General features: G+C 44.5%; 1 long non-coding RNA gene across 1 annotated transcript in view; it reads left to right on the forward strand.

Moving 5' to 3' along the window:
* LOC308684263 overlaps positions 1–25,635 on the forward strand; it is a 72,047-nt gene that overhangs the window by 9,956 nt on the left and 36,456 nt on the right. The window contains exon 5 of the long non-coding RNA XR_014029334.1: positions 19,311–19,355. This is a non-coding gene — a long non-coding RNA (uncharacterized lncRNA). The remainder of the gene's footprint in view (positions 1–19,310; positions 19,356–25,635) is intronic.

A 25,635-nucleotide genomic window follows, 5' to 3' on the forward strand; every position in this document is an offset into this window, starting at 1 on the left:
TGGTTTTCTTGTGCTGATGATAGGGGCGTTCACAGGATTGCGCGGATTACCTCAGCCATTTGCGTTTGAATAGCACGCGCTCTCTGTGGGCGGAGTCACATTACATTTGAATTAGCTCTAATGAGGTCGACTGGAATCGCTCTCTTTTAATACAGATTTCACAAGATGAGAATATTTGTTTTTTATATAAATTACTTCATTAAAAAGTAGAGAATTCAAGCTTCATGCCTGTGTGTCTGAATGCCTGTTTGACTGAGTATTCGCTAAGCTACAGTTCATTTTCGGACGCGTTTCAGAATGGACTACACGGACAGAGAGAAGGCAGAACTCGCTTCGTGTTTATTTTTCTTTATTTGGCAAAAAGCACAACACTTTGTTTTTATTGTGAGTATACACAAAAATAATACACATTTAACAGAATCGATTGATGTATGAAACTTGTTTTGTAAAATCAAAGTCAAAAGAGAATTTCGGGTCTCAATCAACTCATAAGGAAAAAAATCGAGCAGATCACGCCGGCGTGATCTCAGACCCCTGAGGGTTAAGGAATTCAAACTTTTCTTTGTGCTTTCTTTGGAGTTTCTTGCACTGTTCCATGGTATGATCTCCCAGACCCTTCTCCTGAGCTTTCTTGTTTCCGGCATCAGCAGCATCTTTCTCAGCTTTTTGTTCTTTTACTTCAGTGGTTAGTGTTGTGATATTTTTCTTTCCACTTGACCTTTCAGTCTGACGCTTTGTTTGTCCTGAGATTTCACCAAACACAGGGTGTGCTGCCATTTCAGCCTGTGTGTTGACAAGTAACACTACGTCTTTGAACTTTGTCCACCGATCTTACTTTTTCTGAATGTCTATGGCGACGCTCCTGAATCTCTCTCTCAGCCTGTATGGGAGCTTTGAGATGATCGTGCGCATGTTAGCAGCATTTTCCATCACTTCTAAGTACTCCAGGGGCCGGTTTCACAAAGATAGACTTTGACTATGGCTTAGATATAGTAGATAGTCAGACTTCAGATAGACATCTAAATCAGACCGTTGCACAAAGCACTTAAGACTCTGACTATCTTAAGTAGGACTACACTGCAATGCATTTTGGGTAAAATAAGACACTTTTCAAAACAAAAAACATGGCGGATCGAGTAAGTGCATTCAACCACTCAGTGCAGTTTACCCCAGTGGGAAATATGTGTTTGTTGGAGGAGTATAAATGACGGAGTATGTTTTTATGTTTCCACTGTTCGATCGCGCCCGTGCCTCTCTCTCTCTGACACACACACACACACACACACACACACACACACACACACACACACACATTCAAGCGTTACAATCTTGACATCGCAGACTGTTATTATGCAGCATTCACACCAAACGCGAGCGTCAAATTCTTGTCTATCGCGTCTAGCTCGACGCTTGAACATTTTGAATCCATTCGCGCGTCCAAGGCGAATAGGACGCGCGTATAAAGCGAGCGTTTGAAGCGAAATAGACGGGCGTTCGGAGCTATGACTCCACTATGACTCTACTACCCCCTGTTGCGTCCACTGTTTAGACTATGAAAGGGAGCGCGTCGATCGTTGCTCGCGTTGACTATGTAACGGCCCTAACAGTAACAAGGACATTTTACTTGGGAATGTAGAGGTAGAAACAAGAAGAAATGTTTAAATTATGAGCCATTTTCCCTTTTCTTTTGGCTGTTTGTAATGTAACTGATTGTTACTGCTGGTTGCCAAGGTAACACAGAGTCTTAGACCTAAGTTAGCCTGGGGGTAAGGTGTCTAATTTTTTTGGTCTAAATTAAGTCAGTCTTTATTTTTGTGAAACAGTCTAGCTTGCAATAGACTAGTCTATGAGTCAATTTTAGACTTGTCTAACACTATAGACCGTCTAAAATAGCTTTGTGAAACCGGCCCCAGATCTGACATTGCATTATTAGTCTAGACGGATTTTTGAAAAATGGCCTTCTATAAGAAGTGAGGAGCATTTATGGGTACAAGTCGGGAACCGGCTTACCTTACATATTTCAAGGGTGCTGAATCCGAAAAAACTGGTTCCCAAGCGAAATTTTTAGTTTTTGACCTTCTAATTTGCATATCAAAATGGCCGCCAAATTGCCTATCTTGCTCAGTCGTTGGATCATTTTCCCCTAGTTTTTTTGTAAGTAGGCAATCAAGATGAGGAAATTAAGTTTCTAGATCGATAGTCAAGGGTCAGAGCAAAGATATAATGGAGGCTGACTGCCTTTTTTATGTATATAAATGCAAAATACCATCTTTTAAGGTGAAATTAAGCATTATTTGTGTGTGTTCTTTAAGGCCAACATACATATTCAATCAATATCACTCTTAAATGTTCCCAGTGTATATATGATATGTGATGTATTCCATATTACATAATAACTAAGAAAAACACCATTGCAAGTTGTCTGAGATTTCATTTTTTTATGCAAACAAAGCATTTATGCTCTTAATTCAAACATCGAAAAACCCAAGTGAACAGAGAAAAAAAAAACACCATGAAACTTCCCTTGAACAGATCAACAGATCACATCTTGTTTCTGTATATTTTCTTTCATATTTGTAGAACATCGAAAACATCGAAAATGTTGTCAAACATCGAAAAACCCAAGTGAACAGAGAAAAAAAACACCATGAAACTTCCCTTGAACAGATCAACAGATCACATCTTGTTTCTGTATATTTTCTTTCATATTTGTAGCTTAATTGCTTTGCTCTTTTCTGTTAGATTTTTAGTTCTGTAGTTCACTTCCTTTGTAAATTGTTTTTGGTAAATTGTTTTTATACCTTTCTAGTTTGCTTGTGTGCCATTTGTCTTTGGAATTTCATTTTGATTAGTATTTCTTTCTGCAGTCCTTTTCTAAGTTCTTTGGTTACCTCTTACCTTGGTATACTTGAGGACTACAACTCCACATTTAAACAAGGACATTGGTCATCACTCTGACATGCACACATTGCAGTGCATAACAGCCCTGATTTTCGGCATTTGCACTGGCGTGTTGTGCATTGTTTTTTACAGGTACACAGGATCATTTCCAGGCAACTTTCAGGTATTGGATTCTGTGACATAAGAATGGGCTGTAGTCCTGAACTGCCATGTTTCCATCCCATGCCAACTTTGCCACCGGTGGTCCGCCACTGGCCCGCTGGACTCATGTTAGCTGGGCTGTTGTTGCCATAGATACGCAAAACACTAACACGCCGCGTCGCGTCTAGGACAACTGTATCACACAAAGGACACGCACTTTCTCAGTTTATGGCCAGCAATATTGTTATGTTTAAGGACATTATGGAATTAAGATAATGTCTGTACGTTATGTTATGTTATGTTATGTTATGTTATGTTATGTTATGTTATGTTATGTTATGACTGTACTGTTCAATTAAATATAATCGTTGCTATAAGTCTGCAGTCTGAACACTTTACCTCAGAGCGTCCGTTAACAGAATGAATTGAGAATATCACCTGAAAATCCGATACACACTAATAGCCTACATTTATTGAATGGTAGCCGATTTATGCACATGTAAAACATATCCCACTACTGAAAACTCCCAGTTGCAAAAAAAAAAAAAACGCAGTGCTATAAGCAGTTGTAACACCGCAGGTAAAGAGTGGTTGCGATGTGTGACATGGTCAAGGTCGCTCTCTAGTTTGTTAGTGATGTATTGCGCAAATATTGCGCGTCGATCAAATCGGGTATTCTTGCAACAATTTTTCATCGCTAAAATGGTCCAAAGGGTTCTCCCTATCCCTAAAAATTATTCTTGGCACATAATGATCTTCAGCTGGTTCCATAAATTCATCCATGTCGTCTTATTTTTGTCTGCGTTACTCTTAAGGTTACGATTTCCAAACCTTAAGTTATAATTAGGGAAATGACCGTTAAGGGGTTTTATGCAACACTAAACTCTTTTTAAGGGATTATTTAAGTGGAAAAAAAAAACGGTTTTTCCAGTTTTCACCAGCGTGTGGGCAGGGTTTTAATCCCTTGCAGTTCCTTTGTTTAAATACTATTTAAGCAAATATACTATACATACGCTTTAAGTTATTTCAAATTAATGTTTATAGCTTAATTTGTTGATATCGCGTAACTTAATTTGACATATGTTGATATAACCAACTGACATTGTAGATTCCATTGCATGCCAGGAAGAGGCTTATGCTTTGTTTTAAATAATGAGCATTTACGATAATATAGCCGCACTCAAGCGCACGACCGCACGCATAAAGCTTGCCACAAAGAACCGGTAAAAGTAATGATTATGAATGCGTCTAAATGTGTCTAAATACACTGTAAATGTGAATGTGCATTAGACGCTGAGTTTCGGTTCATTTATGAGATATCGCCGGCGCCTCCAATGTCGTGATTGTCTGCTATATTTACTTCTTAAATCCAGGCAATTCATTGGTTCACGAAACATTGATTAAAATTAAGATATAATTAATACAAAACGAAATTCGATTTAAAGAAAGGCAGCTGTTCTGTTTGAGGTCTCTGTTAAAGTTTTAAAGCAGACTTTTATTGCCGCTTTTAGAGCGCTCATGTCCATAACCGTAAACTGACACGTTGTTTTTTCCCTCATAAATGCGAACACGAAAATTAAAATAAAATGAATATTATATATTTTTTTTGTTGTGTCAGACAATGGTTACAACATTTTTCTCTCATATTGCTCCTCATAACCACTGAAAACGGTCAACGGAAGTTAAAAGTGGTGGGTACAAAATGACTCATGACGAAATCTGGTGGTTACTCGTACAATGTCTTTGTATCTCTTTAGAATATTGCTTTTAGAAAAAACAGGTTTTTTTTTACTTTTAGAAAAAATGACATAATTATGAATCAAATTATTATGAACAAATAATGAAACTGTGTCAAAATTCGACAACACAAAGAATGATCAAAAAGCGATATAACGCACATCTCAGGTTAAATTAATTAAGCTCCTCATAACCACTGAAAACGGTAAAAAAAAAATTGAACCAAAAGTCAAATTAATATGGACTGAAATTAAAAGTGGTGGGTACAAAATGACTCATGACGAAATCTGGTGGGTGCGTACCCACCGTCCCCACCGAAATCGACGCCTATAAGGGAAACATGATAGTAAAAAGTACTGTGTGTAATGCAGAAAAACGCATTACAACCATGTTAAAACTATTTAAAACGTTAAGATGCAAAAATGAACTAAATGTAAAATTAGATAATGATATTGCGCAAATGATCTCGGTCTCTTTAAAGGTCTTCGCAAATTATTGTGTTATAAGACTCAGTTATCATAGCCTACATCACATCTCTTCTAGCCTACTGTAAACACAGAAAAAAAAATAAGACAAATGATGCGCGTTTGAGTCGGATTTTTATGAAGAATATGTGACTGTTTATGTAACTGGCAAAAGAAAACATTGTATTCGTCATACTTCGTCAACTCAGTATGGCCACATGAAACACGACTGCCATCTACAGGTTTTAGTATTTCCTGCGTCCAACACCTAATCCCCCTTCTGCACGATCCCGCAGAATGTCGGAAGTGCTCGTGGCATTCTTTTCTCTGAGACGCGCATTTTTAAAGGCCACATCTGTAACATTGAAAATACAGCATACATTTTTCATATTCACAACATGAGAAAAATAAGAACAAAAAGAAAACACTTTTGGATCATTAATGGAAAAAGTTTTAACTTTACAATTCTGAACTCAGTTATTAATTTACTTTTCTTTTAATTCAATTTACTTTTGGTTATTTCTTTTAATAACCACTCTGGCTTACTATTTATTTTTTTCCTTTCTTAATTTTTATTTGTAATCACTCTGGGTTACACATCACAGGAATAAATTACATTTCACAATATGTTCACATAGAAAACAGTTGTTTTAAATTGTAATACAATTTCACAACATTACTGTTTTGGGGGTATTTTTGATCAAATAAATGAAGCCTTGGTGAGCCGAGGAGACTTCTTTCAAAAAAATTATTGCAATATATGCAATAAATTATATATTTTTTTCCCTGCCGGTCCTCCGCTTCAGGGAATCGAAAACGAGACGAAAATAGCAGGGCTGCCCCCCCTCAGGAAATCGATGTTTGTATCCAGCGTCAAGTATGCTTCGGGACACATCGGTTTTCAGCGAATACACGGTGCAGTGTCCGCCCCAAAGGCTTGCAGCCAGGCAGTGTTCGTGTCCACATATCAGAAACTGTTTTCAATTAATCACTGCCGGTCCTCCACTTCAGGGTTATGAGAACGAAACCGAAAGAGCCTCCCCTCTGAGGAGCCCTCAGGAAATCGATGTCTGTATCCCGCCGTTAAGTGCGCTTTGGGACACATCGGTTTTCAGCGAACGCACGCTGCTCTGTCTGCCCCACAGGCTTATGGTCAGGCAGCGCTCACGTCCGCACATCAATAATCGTTTCGACCACACCCTGCCGGAGAGCCGATTCAGGGGATCGAGATTGAATCTCGAATAATACCCGAAATCAGTCTCGAGGGGCTGGTTCCCTTAGTAGAATATTTCAAAGCATGGCAAGACCTGCCAAATATTTCTCCTTGGGTCCTGCGCACAATAGAGAAGGGTTACAGGCTGCAGTTCGATTCCACCCACCGAAATTCAACAGGTTGGTGTGGACTGCAGTCGACCCAGTGCAGGGTCGGGTATTGGAACAGAAAGTAAACTTCCTGCTGGTAAAGAAGGCCATAGAGCGTGTTCCTCCGCTGGACAGGCAGTCCGGGTTTTAAAGCCGCTACTTCATAGTTCCCAAAAAGGATGTAGGGTTGCGCTAATTTTAGATCTAAGGCATTTGAATCGGTCTCTGAGGAGATTCAGGTTCAAGATGCTCACTTCGCTCACTACGTTTACCAAATGCATGGATGCAGCTCTAGCTCCGCTGAGGCTTCAGCGTGCTAAATTATATTGACGACTGATTATTATGGCCCAGTCACAAGAGCTGGCAGTTCGGCATCGAGATGTTGTCCTTGCCCACATCCAGAGCCTGGGGTTGAGACTCAACCCGAAAAAAGCGTGCTGGCAACATCCTAGAGAACCACGTTCCTGGGAGTGGTGTGGGACTCGGTCACGATGCAGGCACAATTGTCTCCTGCATGGATCGAGTACATCCTGGCCATGGTGACCAGTATAAAGCTAGGCCAAGCCATTACTGTAAAACATTTTCAGAAAGTGTTAGGGCTTATGGCAGCAGCGTCCAACATCATTCCATTCGGCCTGCTGCACATGAGGGCCCTGCAGTGGTGGTTGAAAAACAAGGGGTTCTCCCCGAAGGGAACCCTTTCCGCATAATCAGGGTTACGCGCAGATGACTTCGTTCCCTATAACTGTGGAAAAAAGCTTGGTTTCTGTCCGAAGGCCCCATGCTGGGAGCGTCATGTCGCCGGAAAGCCGCTTCAACAGGCACTTCCCTCACGGGCTGGGGCGCGGTCATGGATGGCAGGGCTCTGAGGAGCTTCCTCCCAGACATCAGGGGTCACCACATAGACAATGTGTCGGTGGTCTCCTACTTGATTCATCAGGGGGTTCTGAGATTGTGCCCTCTATGCAGATTGATGCATCAGATCCTCCTGTGGTCCCAGGGGAAACTGTTATCTCTCAGAGCAATGCACGTCCCAGGGGACCAAAATCAGAGGGCAGACATCCTGTCGTGACAGGGGCTGAGGCTCGGGCTATGGAGACTTCCCACCGAGGTGGTGAAGTCGAAATGTGAGAGGTTCGGCCCAGTGGAAGTGGATTTGTTCGTGTCTCGAGGGACATCCCACTGTGGTTTTCTCTCGCTCATCCAGCCCCATTTGGGTTGGATGCCATGGTACAGACGTGGCTGAGGCTACGCCTGTACGTTTTTTTTCTGGAGAAGATCCGTCGAGACGGGATCAGCCTACTTCTAGTGGCTCTGTACTGGCCGGCCCGGGTATGGTTTTTAGACATCACAGCACTCCTGGCAGGCCAACTTTGGCAGATCCCTCTGTGGAAAGATCTGCTTCCACAGGCCAGGGGCTCAATATTCATCCTCGACCAGACCTGGGGAAACTTTGGGCATGGCCCCTGAGGGGGCTCAGTACCCTAGAGGCTGGCCTGTCAGCTGGAGTGTTTAAGACCATACTCAGTTCCAGAGCTCTTTCCACGAGGAGATTGTATGGCCTAAAGTGGAATGTGTTTCCACTTGGTGTAGACCAGTGGTTCTCAACTCCAGTCCTCGGGACCCACTGCTCTGCACATTTTGTATGTCTCCCTTATTTAGGTGTGTGCACGACCTGTGATTGACAGTCAGATCTCACACAACCCTGATTGGACCAGAAGAACCGGGAGCGGGATTTTAGCAAAACAAATAACAGGCTCCAGGTGGAGGTAGAAGAGCAGGTTTTTTTTTTCTTAAACCGGCTGATTTATGTTGTTCTGTCGGAGCATAGTGTCGGTTTCAGTGAATATGATAAAAAAAAAATCTTGCCAACTGTATCTGTAACTCAGCGAATGCTTGCCACACTGACATATGAGACATATGTCTTTACAAAGCTTAAAGTCTCTATTTTTAAATTATGTAAATCATATCAAAAACAAATATTTTCTGTTTAAGTAATCCAAGCAACGAGAGGTAGTTTCTCAAGCGCGTGCTTATTAGCTCTAATGTGACCACACGCACACGAGCTGTTCACATGCAAATCATCCATGTGCGCCCTCATTACCTCAAAAACAAAGAATCAGAGACTTCAGTACTCCTCTGCTTTTCATCAAGTTTGAAAGACACGTTGTGTTTGTGCTGTGCTGTTTACCTTGGATTTACCTCAGAAGAATTAGAAGAATGCGATTTGAAGATGAGAAAGATTTTTAAGAAGGTAAGAAATTTCCACTCATAATAGTAAGCATGTTATTGTTGCATAAACTTTACATTATTGCTACTAGTTAAACTGGTGCCAGGCTAAAATGTATGTATATGTGTATATATATATACACAGTACAGGTCAAAAGTTTGGAAACATTACGTCTTTTTATATTTTTGAAAGAAGTCTTTAATGCTTATCAAGGCTGCGTTTATTTGATCAAAAATACAGAGAAAAAAACAGTAATATTGTGAAATATTATTACAACTTAAAATAATAGTTTTCTATTTGAATATACTTTAAAAAATAATTTATTCCTGTGATGCAAAGCTGAATTTTCAGCATCATTGCAATAATGTTTCATAGTTTGGAGCGGCTCGATCGCTTCAGTATATATATATATTGTAAATTGTAAATCGCAATTTTAACCAGAAAAATCTAAAATGTATTCCCAAAATCGTGCAGCCCTATAGTTTCTCTTGATATCAGCATGGTCACAGTTGTTTTGGATTTATTTTTTTTATTTTTTATTTTTACAGGGACCAGATGCCACTGAGGAGTCCTGCTGACTTCAACATTCACATGAGTCTTTGTACATGAAAAATCAAACACCTTGGAAATGACAGGTATGTACTATGTTTCAGGAATGGCACAAAGGTGTGTGACTGTTCAAGTATCTGTCTTTAGATCAGTGTGTTCACTAATGTGCTTTTTTGTCCTTTGTTGTGTATCTTTGGATTATGTTGTGTTGTAAATAAATCCAAACAATCAAAAAGCCATTCTTTTTTAAATCTCTACTCTCTACTTCTCTCACAGTCCTCACCTGATGGGAGGGGTTTTGTCTTTCTCAGGTGAAAAAAGACATCAATATTCATGATGATTCATGCCTCCTCGCATAAAGCTTTTTTACACAAAACATGTCTTACAAAATCAATATATTGTTTTATCTGAATGAGTACGCAGGATGATTTTCACATAGTTTTGAAGCAAATATTCTAGGCTACGTGAAGCCAAAAAGATTGTGAAGAAATAATCAGTATGGGTTTCATGACCTTATTTCAGTGACAATTTTTTTTTTTTTTTTCACAAACCACGAATAAACGTCATTATCTCAACAAACTACAAACTTTTACATACATACTGCTAACATATTATTGTAGTGGAGTTTGTGCTGAATACAGTGTAATCAGACTTTAGCCATGAAAATGTCACAAGTAACAGAAATAAGCACAAATGTCAGAACATATCAGAACACCTCCAGGACCCAGAAAACACCTCAGACCCCAGAGGGTTAAACGTGACTCATGCATCTCTATCATGCATAATCTTTTGATTTGCGTTATTACCGTGATATAAAATCACTCATATCATAATATTAGATTTGGTCACACAGGATGTTGCCTTAGTAGGCAGCTGTCTGCATTGTCATGACAGGCTCTCTGGTCATCTGTCTCTGTTCTCTGCACTGCTGTATCAGTGTGCACATGCTGACAAGGCTGCAGTAATGGTCATCAGTGTGTGCTGGTAATGACAGCTCTGCTCTGACAGACTCAATAGCTCCAGACTCACACTCGTTAGGACCCTCAAGGGCCGCCGCAGGCAGTCATCCAAAGAAATCAAATGACAATAGCAGAGAGTCTGTAAATGAGGATATTCCTTTTTGAAATCAGTGTTATGTCTTAAAAATATAAGATATATATTCTGAAATTCTGCCTTGGCAATAAAATAAGTTAAATTTTTTTTATCTAGTATTTATATTTATATTATTTCAACATTATTCCAGTTTTAGTTGTAATTAACAAAACAACAACCCTTGAAATCTCAGACTTCAACCATTGAGGCGATCCATTACCTGATACTGTCACAGGATCAACGACACCATCCATCACACCCTCAACACCAGGGGCTCTATTTTAACGATCTAAGCGCATGGTCTAAATCGCACGGCGCAAGTACACTTAGGTTGTGTCCGAATCCACTTTTGCTAGTTTAACGACAGGAAAAATTGTTGGCGTGTCCGGCGCATGGTCTAAAAGGGTTGTCCCTATTCTCTTAATGAGTAATGGGTGTGTTTTGGGCATAACGTGCAATAAACCAACCAAAGTCTCATCTTCCATTCCTTTTAATGGCAGATTGCTATTTACATGGCGGAATTTGTAAGCGGAAAGACTGAATGCTTCTCTAGCGAGGACACAGATAAGCTCGTGTGTGAGGTTAAAGCGCCCAAGCAGACCATCTACGGGACAAGCCGGTTCCCCCATATCTGTATGTACACAATAATAATCTTTTACATTATAATCCTTTTATTTTTAATATTTGGCAGGGTTGTGTGCTGCCGTGTGTGTGTAATAAGCACCCGCCTATAGGTGCATATTACTAATGCACCCTTTAAATAACAAAAAATAAATAAATACTGCGCCACTTTAGACCAGGTTTCAGTTGGTTAATGGCTGCCAATGACAGTCTATTTCAGTTGCCTCAAAATAGCAACGCACCAACAATGCGCCTGAACACACCTCGTTTTCAGACCATAGGCGAACAGATAGGTGTTATATACATTTGCTATTTAAACAATGTGGTGTAGGATATGAAAATGATAACTGCGTCGGGCTGAAACTGGCAAAAGACACTCGTGTCGCGCCTGCGCCGAATGTCTGTAGGGCCACAGATCACTCAGCTCCACCAATCCGTTCTCAATCACCGGAATACTAACTCAGCACTATGTTTCCCATAATTCCTCTTGGATCACACCAGTTCACAATCACCACACCTGTCTGCGGTTACGATCATCAGCACCTCCCTATAAAAGCAGTCACCTTCCACATCACATTTGTCTCACCTTGTTGATGTATACATATTAACTTCCCTGGCTACCTACCCTGCAAACAAAGACAATACCATTAACGGACAGTTAGGTCTAATCAAAGTATCAGATTGCAATTGTAAATTGCTTACCTGCTGTTCCCAGCAGCCACCTGTATCTATTCTTGTTAATAAACTTCCTCTTGAGTTGCATATTTACCTGTGTTGTCTTCATCCATTTCTAACAGATTTTTGTAAGATGGCATATGAAGTAACAACACTACTGTCAACAAGGAAAGGCTCATAACAACCAAGATGAACAATACATTATGCTATACAGTGCTAGCATTTTTGTGAGAGGATAGTTTACAAAGTTACACACCTGCTTCTGCAGAGACAGATCTGGGGAAGACTAAAAAGAAATTATTCTGCATTGAAGGTTCACAGAAGCATGTGACCTCCATAATCCTTAATGTATGAAGTTTGGGAACAGCCTGGAATCTTCCTAGAGTTGGCTTTATGGCCAAACTGAGCAATCAATGGAAAAGGTCCTGAGTTAGAGTGGTGACCAATAAGCTGATGGTCACTCTGGTTGAGCTCCATGATCATATATGGAGATGGTATAAACTTACAGTATGACACACAAAGTCTAGGTTACTAATGTAACATTACGTCAGTGACTAACGTATTGGGATCTCACCTGAGAGCTCAATCACCTTCAAGTGGTACAGAACAAGCCAATGAACATTGGCGAGTGAGATTTGCATTGCAAACCACTCCCTACGCTGCTGGTATCTAAGTTTTCGCTGAGGAGCTGAGCCAGTGCCCGGTCACTCAGCAGTGGGCACAGGTATTGTGGCGGGGGGATGTAACATCTCTGTTCCCTCCTCAAGGAATGGGGGTTACATTAGTAACGTAGATGTTCCCTATAAGTCAGTCATGTCTGACGTTACGTCAGTGACTGACGTATTGGGATCCCTAAGAAAATGTCACAATCCTGTGTAAGCTGCCTAATCCCCCTACACCTGTTGGGGCGAAAAAAGGACAGGGCTTACACATAGAATGTCGGGAAAGCGTGCCTATAACGAAAAGGGGCACTATGCCACATCCTGCCCATAGGGAGGTAACATGGAGTTAAACATATGGACTTACCATATGGGCAGTGCTATAAACGGAAGTTCTCTGTGGTAAATCCTGCCTAATAGGTGGACTCAATACCAATCAGAGACGGCAGAGCAGGCTCTGCCAAGGGAAAGACACAGGCTTACCGACAGGGAAACCATACCATGTAAGAATACACATATGGGATCACCCAGAGGGGAATCACAAAATATGGGTACCTAGTCTAGCACAGGGGCTGACCAACTGGGAATGCACATGAGTGCTAGATCTGGCATCAGACGCCTCCGCCTCATCTAATTGCCGAAAGGTGCTGAAGGAACACTAACTAGGGTTCGCCAGCCGGAAATCTCATCTGGTGAGCGAAATAGCCTCCCCATATATTACCTGTTTGTAGCCAAAACAAAGGAAGAAACAGGCTCTACTCTGAGATTGTAAAATCTTGCAAATGTGTTAGGTGTTGCCCAGCCCGCAGCTCTATAGATGTCTGCTAGCAAGGCGCTGTGCACCAACACCCAGGAGGAGGCAACACTCCAAGTGGAGTGATCAACCCTCTTAATGGAAGTGAGTGGTCAGGAGCGCTGTCTTAAGAGACAGGATCCTTATCTCAACTGACTGTAAAGACTCAAAGGGAGCTCTCTGAAGAGCCGTTAAGACCAGGGAGAGGTCCCAAGAGGCGATGAGGTGAGGTCGAGGAGGATTCAACCTCCTCTCGCCCGTCAGGAACCTGATGATCAGGTTGTGCTTTCCCAAATACTTACCTTCTACTGCATCATGATGTGCGTGTGATAGCGGCAATATACACTTTCAGGGTGGAGGGAGATGGCTTTTGCTCCAGCCTTTCTTGCAGTAAGGAAAGGATGACTCTGATCGGGCATTTACGGGGGTCTATACACCGCCTGCACAGTTTCTGTGCGAGCAGGCTCACTGGGGAAAACACATATTTGTATAGGCCCCAGGGCCAGCTGAGAGTTTGCTCTTTTCCCAGTTGACCCGAAGTGTCTCCCAAAGTGTTGAGTAGACCCTCTGCTGTTGTCCAGCCGCTGCTTGTGTGTAAAAGCACAGCCGCGGGTCTACTCAACACTTTGGGAGACACTTTGGGTCAACTGGGAAAAGAGCAAACTCAAAGTGGACAAGCTCAAAGTGTTTTTGACCCTGTTTACACCTGTATTTAGCTTTGTCCACTTGTGATCTGATCGACCACTTCCAGAGATAATCAAAAACGCATTTGATCGGACTGCTTTTGTAGTGTAGTAGACGGTTAAGTGGTCAAATGCGTTTGAATACTGGCCTATTGTGGAAACATTATGAGAAGCATGGGCCATTCCGTGTTCGGTGTGGTCTTGCGGCTATCAGAGCAGAAATGAAAGCTGACGCTCTCTGTATGTTTTTCCGTCGTCTCTAGTCGCATTCATATATAAACTGCGTGAGCTTATTTTTTTAGGAATTAGGACAGAAGTGGTTGAAAGTGGACAAAAGAGACGGATTAAAACACCAGGGGCCCTATTTTAACGATCTGAAACGCAAGTGTCAAGCGCAAAGCGCAAGTAACTTTGTGGGCGGGTCTTGGGCGCTGTTGCTATTTTCCCGGCGGGATAAATGACTCTTGCGCCCGGCGCAAATCTAAAAGGGGTTGGTCTGAAGTAGCTTCATTATTCATAGGTGTGGTTTGGGTGTAACGTGAAATAAACCAATCAGAGCGTCATCTCACATTCCCTTTAAGAGCAGACGCGCTTTTTCCATAGCGGATTGCTATTGTAACAGCGGATTTGCCAGGTGCGCGCCAGGAGCGGTTGACAGCCAAGGAGAGCAATGCTCTCGTCACGGCCGTAAAAGAGAGAAGTTACATTGAAATGGAGAAACCCACCCAAATTAACTTCGGGTAAACAGGCGTATGATAATTTGGGTAAATGTGTAAGCTAGATGTATGCTTTTATAATAAATTGTCTATCTATCTATCTATCTGTCTATCTATCTATCTATCTATCGTAATAATGTATGATTTACAAAAATAAAACCTGCTGCTTCTGTGTAGATGAGAGAATCAAAGTGTATGCGCGTTGTGGACACGCTACATTGATTATGGCCAAGCATGCGCCCTTAAAATAGCATATGAATAACATGCGCAACGCGCCACTGACTTTAAACTATTTTTCCTGGTTAGTGGCGCAATTGTTTTCTAAACCTGCAAAATAGCATGAAGGAACGTTTGTGCCGGAACACGCCTCCTCTTTGCGCTGAACCGCCCTGGGGAGCGCAAGTGTATTTCCTAACTTACCGACTTGCATCTGTGGAGGGAAAAGTCCGCTTTGCGCGGGTGCAAAATAGGAAAAATACATGCGTCGGTGTACAAAGTCAATTGCGCTGGGTGCAAGATGTGTCTCCCTCGAATCCTTTCATCCGATTGACTAAAATGCATTTTAATACCAGGTGTAAACATGGCCCAATTCCAAGCATCATGCCTGGAGGAAACCAGGCACATCACCACCACCACAATACCATCCCAACAATAAAGCATGGTGGTGGCAGCATCATGCTGTGGGCATGTTTTTCAGTGGCATGGACTGGGGGTCTCTTCAGAGTAGAAGGAAAGCTCACTGCAGCAACATATAGAGATATTCTTAACCTTTTGACGTGTACAATTTCACAGTCTTGGCTGGTCCTGGTGTGATTAGAACGTTCAGTGCATCACGTGATCAACAGGTTTTCAGAAACCTGAAAATGGCTGTCCACCAATGGTCCCCATCCAATCCAAGCCGTCTCTGTGCACTCCAAGTGCTGTTAGATTTGCTTTGCATCCATAAAATTACATATGATAAACTGCGTTACCTTTATATAAAGTCACTCATGTCATGATACTCACCTCAGCAAAGTACTTTCATTCATGTGCATATGACAATCTTCCACTTTAAAGCAGCATGGTATTCATTGAAATAAACATTCAAAGTCACGTCGAGTCCATTTTCATTGTGGGATATGTTGCACATGTATGCACATTTTGGAAAATACCGCAAGTCATCTGGGAATTTGCACACAGTATGGATAATGCACACTACAGTATTAGTAGTAAGCGTTGCATGCATGTATCTTCAGACATTTACAGTACATTGCACATTCCAGTGATCAGCACAGAAACTCACAGCTGTTCGCCGCCACATCAGTGATGCTGTACGCCTGATAGTTGCCATGGAAATGGAGCGGTCAGGTGACAGCGCTCGGAGCAGACGGGTCATTTCACCACATGTTCCTTTTCTCCACTCGCTCCATCTCAACATTCAGATGCCAATCACAGCAGATAATCTTTAAATTAGAGGGCAGAGAGGCGTCTGTGTTAGATAACTGCCCTTTCTACTGGCCGATGGCATTTTAATTAAATATATGAACATGCCCTGAACTGCAGTTGAAGACCAAACACTGATAACATCATCTAATCATCACAGAAGCTCTACAGACCTGAAGGACAGACCCTCATCACACACACACTCTCACACACTCACACTCATTGTCGGTGTCGGTCTAGTTCAGCACATGTTGTACATAGAAGTGGAGATTGTACTGTTGGTTTTTGCAGATATTTTTAAATATTTTTAAAATAATTATTTAATCTTTAAAAGCACACTTAACCGGAATGTTATTCATTAACATGTCAAAAGATGAATCTCAGGTGAACGTGTGAGTATTTCACTCAAAAATCAGAAGAAAGCAGAAACCCAGAATTATAATTATTTGCATTATTTATTTGAAGGGTGACTCATACATTTTTTTTTTCAATTAATAGAAAGTTCAAAAGAACAGCATTTGCATTGTAACATTATTGTTTTTGTCACTTTTGATTCATTTTTTAATTTTTGATTTTTTATCTTACTGACCCGAAACATTTTAATGGTAGTGTATCTGTGGTGTAATTTACCATTGTTGACAATGATAGTACACATACTTATTTGTTTTGGTTGTCAGACATTTTATGATTTTTTTTTTATTCATAATGATTAAGAACATTTAACAGGCAAATTCTAAAACGAAATATCATTGCTGTAATGTGAAAAAGAAAGAGATTTTTCTTTTATTATTATAAAATGTGTATTCATTGTTATAGTAATGCCTTTAAAGGCACACTATGTACATTTTGGCCATCTAGTGGTTAAAAAAACAAAATTGCATGCATTTTGTGGAAGAACATTGTTTTGGTTGTGCTTCGGCTCTGTGTGACTGTACTGATAAATATGGTGATCCTACTGCTTTTAAAAATTCACTATTAGGCTTAAGAGTTTTAACTAGTTTAGATGGAAATGATCTCAAACTGACGATCTGAAGACGGTAGCTATACCCATCAGTAGACACTGTACTTCCTTGAACATAAATTCCAACACAGCGCTACAACATCCATAATTAAACGACTCTTTGCAATAGATTATGCTCTACAATGAACTCTGTTAGAGAGCTATATGGCAATTTATCTGTTCAATAAAATACATTACTCACCTGTTTAGTAATAAAAACACCATCTCCGCATCACTTTTACAACATTTCAAAAACGTCTCGTCATCTCCAAAAAGCCATGGTGATTCCCAATTATTATTTTTTTAAGACAAGCCCTGTCACGTTATCTTTTTGCAGCAGACTCCTTTTTTTTTCTCAGGTGATCCCCGAAGATTCAAGATTTAGCATGCACCGTGTTAACCTTTCTCACTCATTGTGACAACTAACCTCTGCCACTCCTACATGTGTAAAAGTACCTACTTTTTTTTCTACTTACGGATATGGCGAGACGCATGGGCGAGTAACGCATGTACACAATTCTGCAACTCTCTAAACTATAACAGTAGAGTTAGGAAAGGTTTTTGTTGTGAGTTGTATATATTTGTACATATTCTATAATTAATAATAAAAAAGAGAGTTAGGGAAGATCTGTGAAAGCTTGTGCTGCCGCTCTGCACATCTGTTGAACCAAGCTGGTACGTTTATTTTTTGCAAAATTCCCTGATCATTTCAGTCTGACTAGTTTGAGGAGCACATTTTAGCTCTGATTTCTTTATGAATCTCATAATGCAATGCAGCTTTGCAAGAGGAAGTTACTGGATGATGGAGCCATTCAAGAGTACAGTTACAGGTCATTACCTGTATTTCTGTAATGATTACTCTTAAGATATTCAAAAAGACTAAGTAATCATTCACAAAAATAAGTGAACCTACAAATGCATAATGCGATGTAAAGGTGCATCTACAAATGCTAATTAGAGAGTTTCAATAAAAAAAACCCTCTAAATAAACACACACAATGGCTGGTTAATGAGAAGTCTGGGGCCTTGATCCCAACAACTTTCATAGGAACTTACGGTATAGAAGTTTTTTTTTTTTTTTTTTTTTTAAGTGCTGAATTTTTACTGTTGTTAATATTAGTACATTTAGTTGCAATGCATACATAATGAATACTCTTTTAAAGAAAATAAATAACTAAAAATGTTACAAACATTGTTTACTTAAATATTCATTTAACTATATAAAACTGAAGGGTTAACATTTAACCAAATGGGGAAAATCCATTGTAAAACATAATAATAATGATGATGATGATAATAATAATAATAATAATAATAATATGCCTAACAATAATCATTATCATAAAACACCATTAATTAAATGTCCAAAGCTCCTCACTCTAAGTGTCCCACTGCCAATTAAGATATGCTGTAAGTGCTCATAGTCATAATGGTCTAATTTCATGATTTTTTACACTATCAAGACCCTTAATTTCAGCTTCAGCTTTCTCTTCATTTCCCTCTGATTTCCCAGATTGCTGGTCTACTGTGTGGAAATATGTGTCTTAATAAGAGTGTTTATGTCAGCTCGGGAATGACACATGCAGGAATTTAATCAGCATAAATAGCACAGTAATGAGTCAGGTTACAGAGCCTGACTTAAAAACATCAATGTATGCATGCAAGTTAAATTTTGTTGAATACATGTATGTGCCTATCATTTAGTGACAGATTGTGACTAAGTTAAATGTGCATAAAAAAAATTTATATATAAAATTATATATAAAAAAAATCAATCAGTGTACATCTTGTTTCTCAATCTCAGTTTCTGTTTCATACTGACTTTAAGCTTATAAATTGCTTTTTGTTGTGCATGAATTTTTATTTGTATTAAATTAAAAATCTGCATAAAAAAATGTGTGAACTATGGGAGACCTGATTCACAATTTAGAACTAGCAGTTAACAAATTTGCAGAGCAAACAGTGTGATAAGCACAACAAATAGAAACATGTAGCATGAGGCATCTTACAATGCAGCACAACATATATCTTTAGGAACATTCTGTCTTGCTAGTGCAATAGTTAGAGATCCTGAGGCCACAACATCACACAGACCCTGCGGGGCGCTTCACAAAACTTCAGCTCATCATTTATTAACTAAGAGGAAAACCTAAAGAAGTTTCCAGACACCCGAGAAAGGCTGATGAATAAGTCATTGCTCTCATTCACTAATAACTATGTACAATTTTTTTAATTATGTACAAATTAAAAAATTCATGTGTGCAGAAGAACTTCGCATGTTAAAGTACAAGCCCGCCAGATTCACAGCAGGTACGTGACGCACATACATTTGTTCTTTCCCTTGTTCTAATGTTGATGAAAACAGATGATTTGAAATGAGTGAGCGCGTGTCTGCAGCTAGAGTGATTTGCATTAAACACGCCCAATCCATCTCCATGTTAGGGCATTCTGCACAATCTCTCTTTCTCTCACCTGTGCCGCAAGATCTTTAAGTAACACAAAGTGTACAATTCTTAAAATACATTTAGGGCTCCCGTATTGCACAGAATGTGTCCCACATCAAGTTATAATGCATTTTAGTTCCCTTTCGTTGTCACTCCGAGTTACGTCGGATGACGACGAATGGGGTTTCGCTTAGAAATCCTATCATCTTCGAGTATTAAAACACGAGCCAATGGCAAAGAAATGCCATGGGTCTGCGGAATTTGCATAGCGTAACTCCGCCCCGCCCTGGGGGTATATAAGGAAGTGCGCGAGCAGAATGCAGATATGTTTTCGCTTCGGAGCCAAGTTGATGTACTTCACTCCACAGCCAAATCCTGAGTTATCTCTTCAACTCTTCGAGACGAGCCTCTCTCCAGGTGTTGGTGTGACAGCGAGTTCCAGCGAGTGCACATTCCCTGCTGATCTGTGCAGTGATTTGCCAGAGTTTGTGTGTTCTCTCCCTGGTCGCTTCAACACTCTGGAGAAATCTCCTTTCACAAAAGAGCATTGCACGCGGCACGTCTTTTTAAAGATGCCTCGCCCGTGCACTTCTGGTTGCGGTCTATTCGTGTCTGACTCTGATGGGCACAATCGCTGTCTTGTGTGTCTGGGTGTCGAGCACGCTAAGGCAGCGTTTGTGGATGAGTCATGTTCCCACTGCGGGAACATGCCCATCGCACGGTTGAGATCGAGACTCAATGATCTTCATGTGAGAGTCCCCTCATCCGCACCCCGATCTACTGGTCCCGAGAGGGCTGGTACTTCGGCTGGCGGCCAGGGTGATCTGAGGGTTACAGTGTGGAACAAAGCGCCGACTATTCCACGCTCCACACTTCCCTCTGTTCCCGTGCAACCCGCGAGTGTCCGCGTGGAAACCGCTGTACAGTCCTCGGACTTGCCGCGAGTTTCATTCGGCGCTCCAGAGGATGACGTGATGTCGATCGCTGCATCACAAGGTGGGCAGGAGTCCTCGGGAAGTGAGGATTCGGCTGTGCTGCCACCCTCGGGTGTCCCAGCATTGTCCGAGTCTGATCCCGAGATGACGGCCATGCTTTCCCGGGCAGCCGCGGCGATCGGTCTTGAGTGGTCCCCGCCACCTGGGCCGGTTCGTTCGCGGCTGGACGATTGGTTTTTGGGTGCGGCTGCTGATCCGCGTCGGCGGCCAACCCCAATGCCTTTTTTCCCGGATGTGCATGAGGAGGTCACGAGGTCCTGGAAGGCACCATTGTCTTCCCGTGATCGTTCGGCGACCGCCTCCGCCTTGCCTCCCCTTGATCAGGCGGCCGCCAAAGGGTACACTGGGGTTCCCCAGGTTGAATGCTCTGTTGCGATGCAGCTGTGTCCTCAGAGTGCTTCTTCCCGCGGGGACCCAAAGCACCCCTCCAAGGCCTGTAGGTTCTCTTCCACCCTGGTGGCGAAGGCCTACAGAGCTGCGGGGCTGGCGGCTTCCTCACTGCATGCCATGGCGACTCTGCAGGTCTACCAGGCCCAGATGTTGCGTGATATGCACGAGGGGAGGTCTGACCCAGCACTCTTTGATGAGTTGCATGCCGCCATCGACCTTGCTCTCCGAGCGACGAAGGTGACCGCACGCTCGCTGGGTCAGGTGATGGCCACTTCGGTGGTCCAGGAGCGACACCTATGGCTAAACCTGGCTGATATGCGGGAGGCCGAGCGGACCCGGTTCCTCGACACCCCCATATCCCAGGCTGGCCTATTCGGCGGTGCAGTCGAGGACTTTGCCCAGCAGTTCTCGACTGCCCAGAAGCAGACTGAGGCTTTAAAACATGTCCTGCCCCGGCGGCCCGCTGCTTCGGCGGCGCAGCCGTCGGCACAGGTGCCTCAGCCCGCTCGCCGCCGAGGGCGCCCTCCTGCGGTTCCCGCCCCTCCCGATCGGCCCCAGCAGTCCGCTGCTCCCGGGTCGCGTCGGAGAGGAAGCCGTAGGAAGGCGCCACAGCCCTCTCCCGCCCCGCGCCCCGCTAAACGCCAGGCTAAGCGGCGCTCCTGAGACGGGCTGCTCAGAGATGGTGATGAGTTCTGTACAGGAGCCGGTAGCAGGGCCGCTCCTTCCCCCGGTGGAGGGCCGGGGGAGAATCCTTGGTTTTCCCATTCCCGCTGCTCGTCCCACGACGGGCAGCACCCTAAAATGGTTAAAGAAAGAACTTACTATCCCATCTCTGAGCACACGGAGTGTGCGGATGAGAGCACGCGCCGCCCACGGGCCACGCTCCTCTCATCCCCCTCTGTCGCCAGACCCCTGCCAGAGCACGCCCCCGTGGGACGCTGGTCCTCCCCTGGCCTTCTCTGGCAGGACGCGGCTAATGACCGTGCCCCCGCACCGGGCCGCTATGCCACCCACGCCTGGGCCGGTCATTCCGCCTCGCTGCACCCCCGACGGTACGTCTGTGGTTCGTATGACCCCGCTGGTACACTTTCTGGAATCCTGGCTAGAGCTTCCCAGACTGTCCCGCTGGGTCGCGAGAACCATCAGGCTCGGCTACGCGATTCAGTTCGCGCGATCTCCTCCCCGCTACAGCGGAGTCCGCTTCACTATGGTCGGTGGCAATGCCCCTGTCATGAGAGCGGAGGTCGCCACCCTACTGGCGAAGGGTGCGATCGAGATTGTCCCTCCAGCCGAAATGAGGTCCGGCTTCTACAGCCCTTACTTCATTGTTCCGAAGAAATCGGGTGGGTTACGACCGATCCTGGACCTGCGCGTCCTGAACCGCTCCCTTCACAGGCTGCCGTTCAAGATGCTCACGGCCAAACGCATTTTCGAGTGTGTGCGGCCACAGGATTGGTTTGCAGCGGTCGACCTGAAGGACGCCTACTTCCATGTCTCCATTTTACCTCGACACAGACCGTTTCTACGGTTTGCTTTCGAGGGGCAGGCATACCGGTACGCGGTTCTCCCTTTCGGGCTAGCCCTGTCTCCTCGCGTCTTCACGAAGGTCGTCGAGGCAGCCCTTGTTCCCCTACGCGAACACGGGGTTCGCATCCTGAACTATCTCGACGACTGGCTGATCCTAGCTCACTCTCGAGACCAGGTTTGCGAACACAGGGACCTTGTGCTCCGGCACCTAGCTCGTCTGGGCCTTCGGGTCAACTGGGAGAAGAGCAAACTCTGCCCAGTGCAGAGGATCTCTTTTCTCGGTATGGGAATCGACTCGGTCGCCATGTGCGCGCAGCTTACGAGCGAGCGCGCGCAGTCACTGCTGACTTGTCTTCGTCAGTTCGAGGGCAAGAGTGCGGTCCCACTGAAACTTTTTCAGAGGCTCCTGGGGCATATGGCATCCGCAGCCGCAGTAACGCCACTCGGATTGCTTCATATAAGACCGCTTCAGCTTTGGCTTCGCGATCGAGTCCCGAGGTGGGCATGGCAACACGGCAAGCTCCGGGTCCCAGTGACTCCGGCCTGCCATCAGACCTTCACCCCGTGGTCGAACCTCAGCTTTCTACGGGCCGGAGTGCCCCTGGAACGAGTTTCCCGGCATGTTGTTGTCTCAACAGATGCCTCCACCACGGGCTGGGGCGCCATGTGCAATGGACATGCTGCCGCGGGCTCCTGGACAGGACCCCAGCGCCTATGGCATGTCAATTGCCTCGAGTTGCTGGCTGTACGTCTCGCCCTGCACCGCTTCCATGCGCTGCTCAGGGGTCAGCACGTATTAGTCCGATCAGACAATACCGCGACAGTAGCGTACATCAACCATCAATGTGGTCTGCGCTCCCGCCGTATGTCACAACTCGCCCGCCACCTCCTCATATGGAGTCAGAAGCATCTGAGGTCGCTTCGAGCCATTTATATCCCGGGACACCTGAACCAGGCGGCCGACGAGCTGTCTCGAGTTCGGCCTCTCTCTGGAGAATGGCGACTCCATCCCCAGACGGTCCAGCTGATTTGGGATCAGTTCGGGGACGCACAGGTAGACCTGTTTGCCTCCCACGACTCGTCCCATTGCGACCTGTATTATTCCCTGACCGGGGGCACGCTCGGCACGGATGCACTGGCGCACAGCTGGCCGCGGGGCCTCCGCAAGTATGCGTTTCCCCCAGTGAGCCTTCTTGCGCAGACTTTGCGCAAGATCAGGGAGGACGAGGAGCAGGTAATTTTGGTTGCCCCGTATTGGCACAACCGCACCTGGTTCCCAGAACTAGTTCTCCTCGCGACAGCACCTCCCTGGCCTATTCCCCTGAGGAAGGACCTGCTTTCTCAGGGACGGGGCACCTTATGGCACCCTCGTCCCGATCTGTGGAACCTCCACGTGTGGCTTCTGGACGGGACGAGGTAGGTTTGAGTACCCTACCACCAGCGGTGGTGGCTACCATCACTTCCGCTAGAGCATCGTCCACGAGACATGCCTATGCGTTGAAGTGGAACCTCTTCGTCAACTGGTGTTCTTCTAAAAATCTTGAACCCACGAAATGCCCCATCAGTGTCGTGCTTTCCTTCCTGCAAGAGGGGTTGGAGCGAAGGCTGTCTCCCTCCACCCTGAAAGTGTATGTTGCCGCCATTGCCGCACATCACGACGCAGTTGATGGTAAGTCCTTGGGAAAGCACGACCTGATCGTCAGGTTCCTGAGGGGAGCCAGGAGATTAAATCCTCCTCGTCCTCCCCTCGTACCCTCTTGGGACCTCTCAGTGGTCTTAACTGCCCTGCAGAGTGCTCCCTTTGAGCCTCTGCAATCAGTGGAGCTTAAGTTCCTGTCAATGAAGACAGCGCTCCTGGTTGCATTGGCCTCCATCAAGAGGGTAGGGGACCTGCAGGCATTTCGGTTGACGAAGCGTGCCTGGAATTCGGGCCGGCTAACTCTCACGTGATCCTGAGACCCCGGCTTGGATATGTGCCCAAGGTTCCTACCACACCCTTTCGAGACCAGGTAGTGAACCTGCAAGCGCTGCCCTTGGAGGAGGCAGACCCAGCCTTGGCACTGCTCTGTCCAGTACGCGCCCTTCGTGCTTACGTAGACAGAACGCAGTGTTTCAGGACCTCAGACCAGCTCTTTGTCTGTTATGGTGGGAAGCTGAAGGGAAAGGCTCTCTCCAAGCAAAGGTTGTCTCACTGGATAGTGGACGCCATTGCTTTGGCTTACCAGCAGCAAGGTCGACCATGCCCCCTTGGTGTGACGGCCCACTCCACTCGGAGTGTGGCATCCTCTTGGGCTCTAGCGCATGGCGCCTCGCTAACAGACATCTGCAGAGCTGCAGGCTGGGCGACACCTAACACATTCGCGAGATTCTACAATCTCCGAGTAGAGCCAGTTTCTTCTCATGTACTCGCTTCAACTAGCCGGTGCTAGATTCTGCTCATGTGTCTTCGCTTGCGATATTCCTCAGGTGAGCCTCATAAGCCCTGAGTCTCCTCCAGCACTGACGACGTCAACGCCAGAGTTATGCCACTGGCAGCTTTCGCGCTTGGCTAGGTGCCTCCATGTGCATGGTTCCCTTCGGGCGACCCCCACATGTGTATTCCACTGTAAGCCTCTTTGAGCATGTGTCTTTCCCTTGGCAAGCCACCTTGCCACCCCTGGGGTTGAAATATTCCACCTGCGGCTGGACACCCCAGTGTTACTCCGTATGCAGCCCTTCGGGGTCATATGTGTATTCCAAGTCCCCCCCTTCGGGTTGGGCATGTTGCATATTTCCACTGGATATGCTTCCCAGTGTACCTTGGTATTCCTGTGTTAAGTAGGACTCCCTCGTCCGTGCTAGTCTCACGACAGGGAGCTCAGACTTACGCAGGGCACTGGAAGACAGTCGAGAGGTGGCGTGATTATACGGGAACCCCATTCGTCGTCATCCGACGTAACTCGGAGTGACAACGAAAGGGAACGTCTCGGTTACGTATGTAACCCTCGTTCCCTGAGTAGGGAACGGAGACGTTACGTCTCCCTGCCACTTCCGCTGTACCGCTGGAACGCCTGAGTTCAGTCTCGGCTCCTCAGCGAAGACATATCTGCATTCTGCTCGCGCACTTCCTTATATACCCCCAGGGCGGGGCGGAGTTACGCTATGCAAATTCCGCAGACCCATGGCATTTCTTTGCCATTGGCTCGTGTTTTAATACTCGAAGATGATAGGATTTCTAAGCGAAACCCCATTCGT

The sequence above is a fragment of the Scardinius erythrophthalmus genome, assembly GCF_964197995.2.
Source record: "Scardinius erythrophthalmus genome assembly, chromosome: 2".
Taxonomy (NCBI): Eukaryota; Metazoa; Chordata; class Actinopteri; order Cypriniformes; family Leuciscidae; genus Scardinius; species Scardinius erythrophthalmus.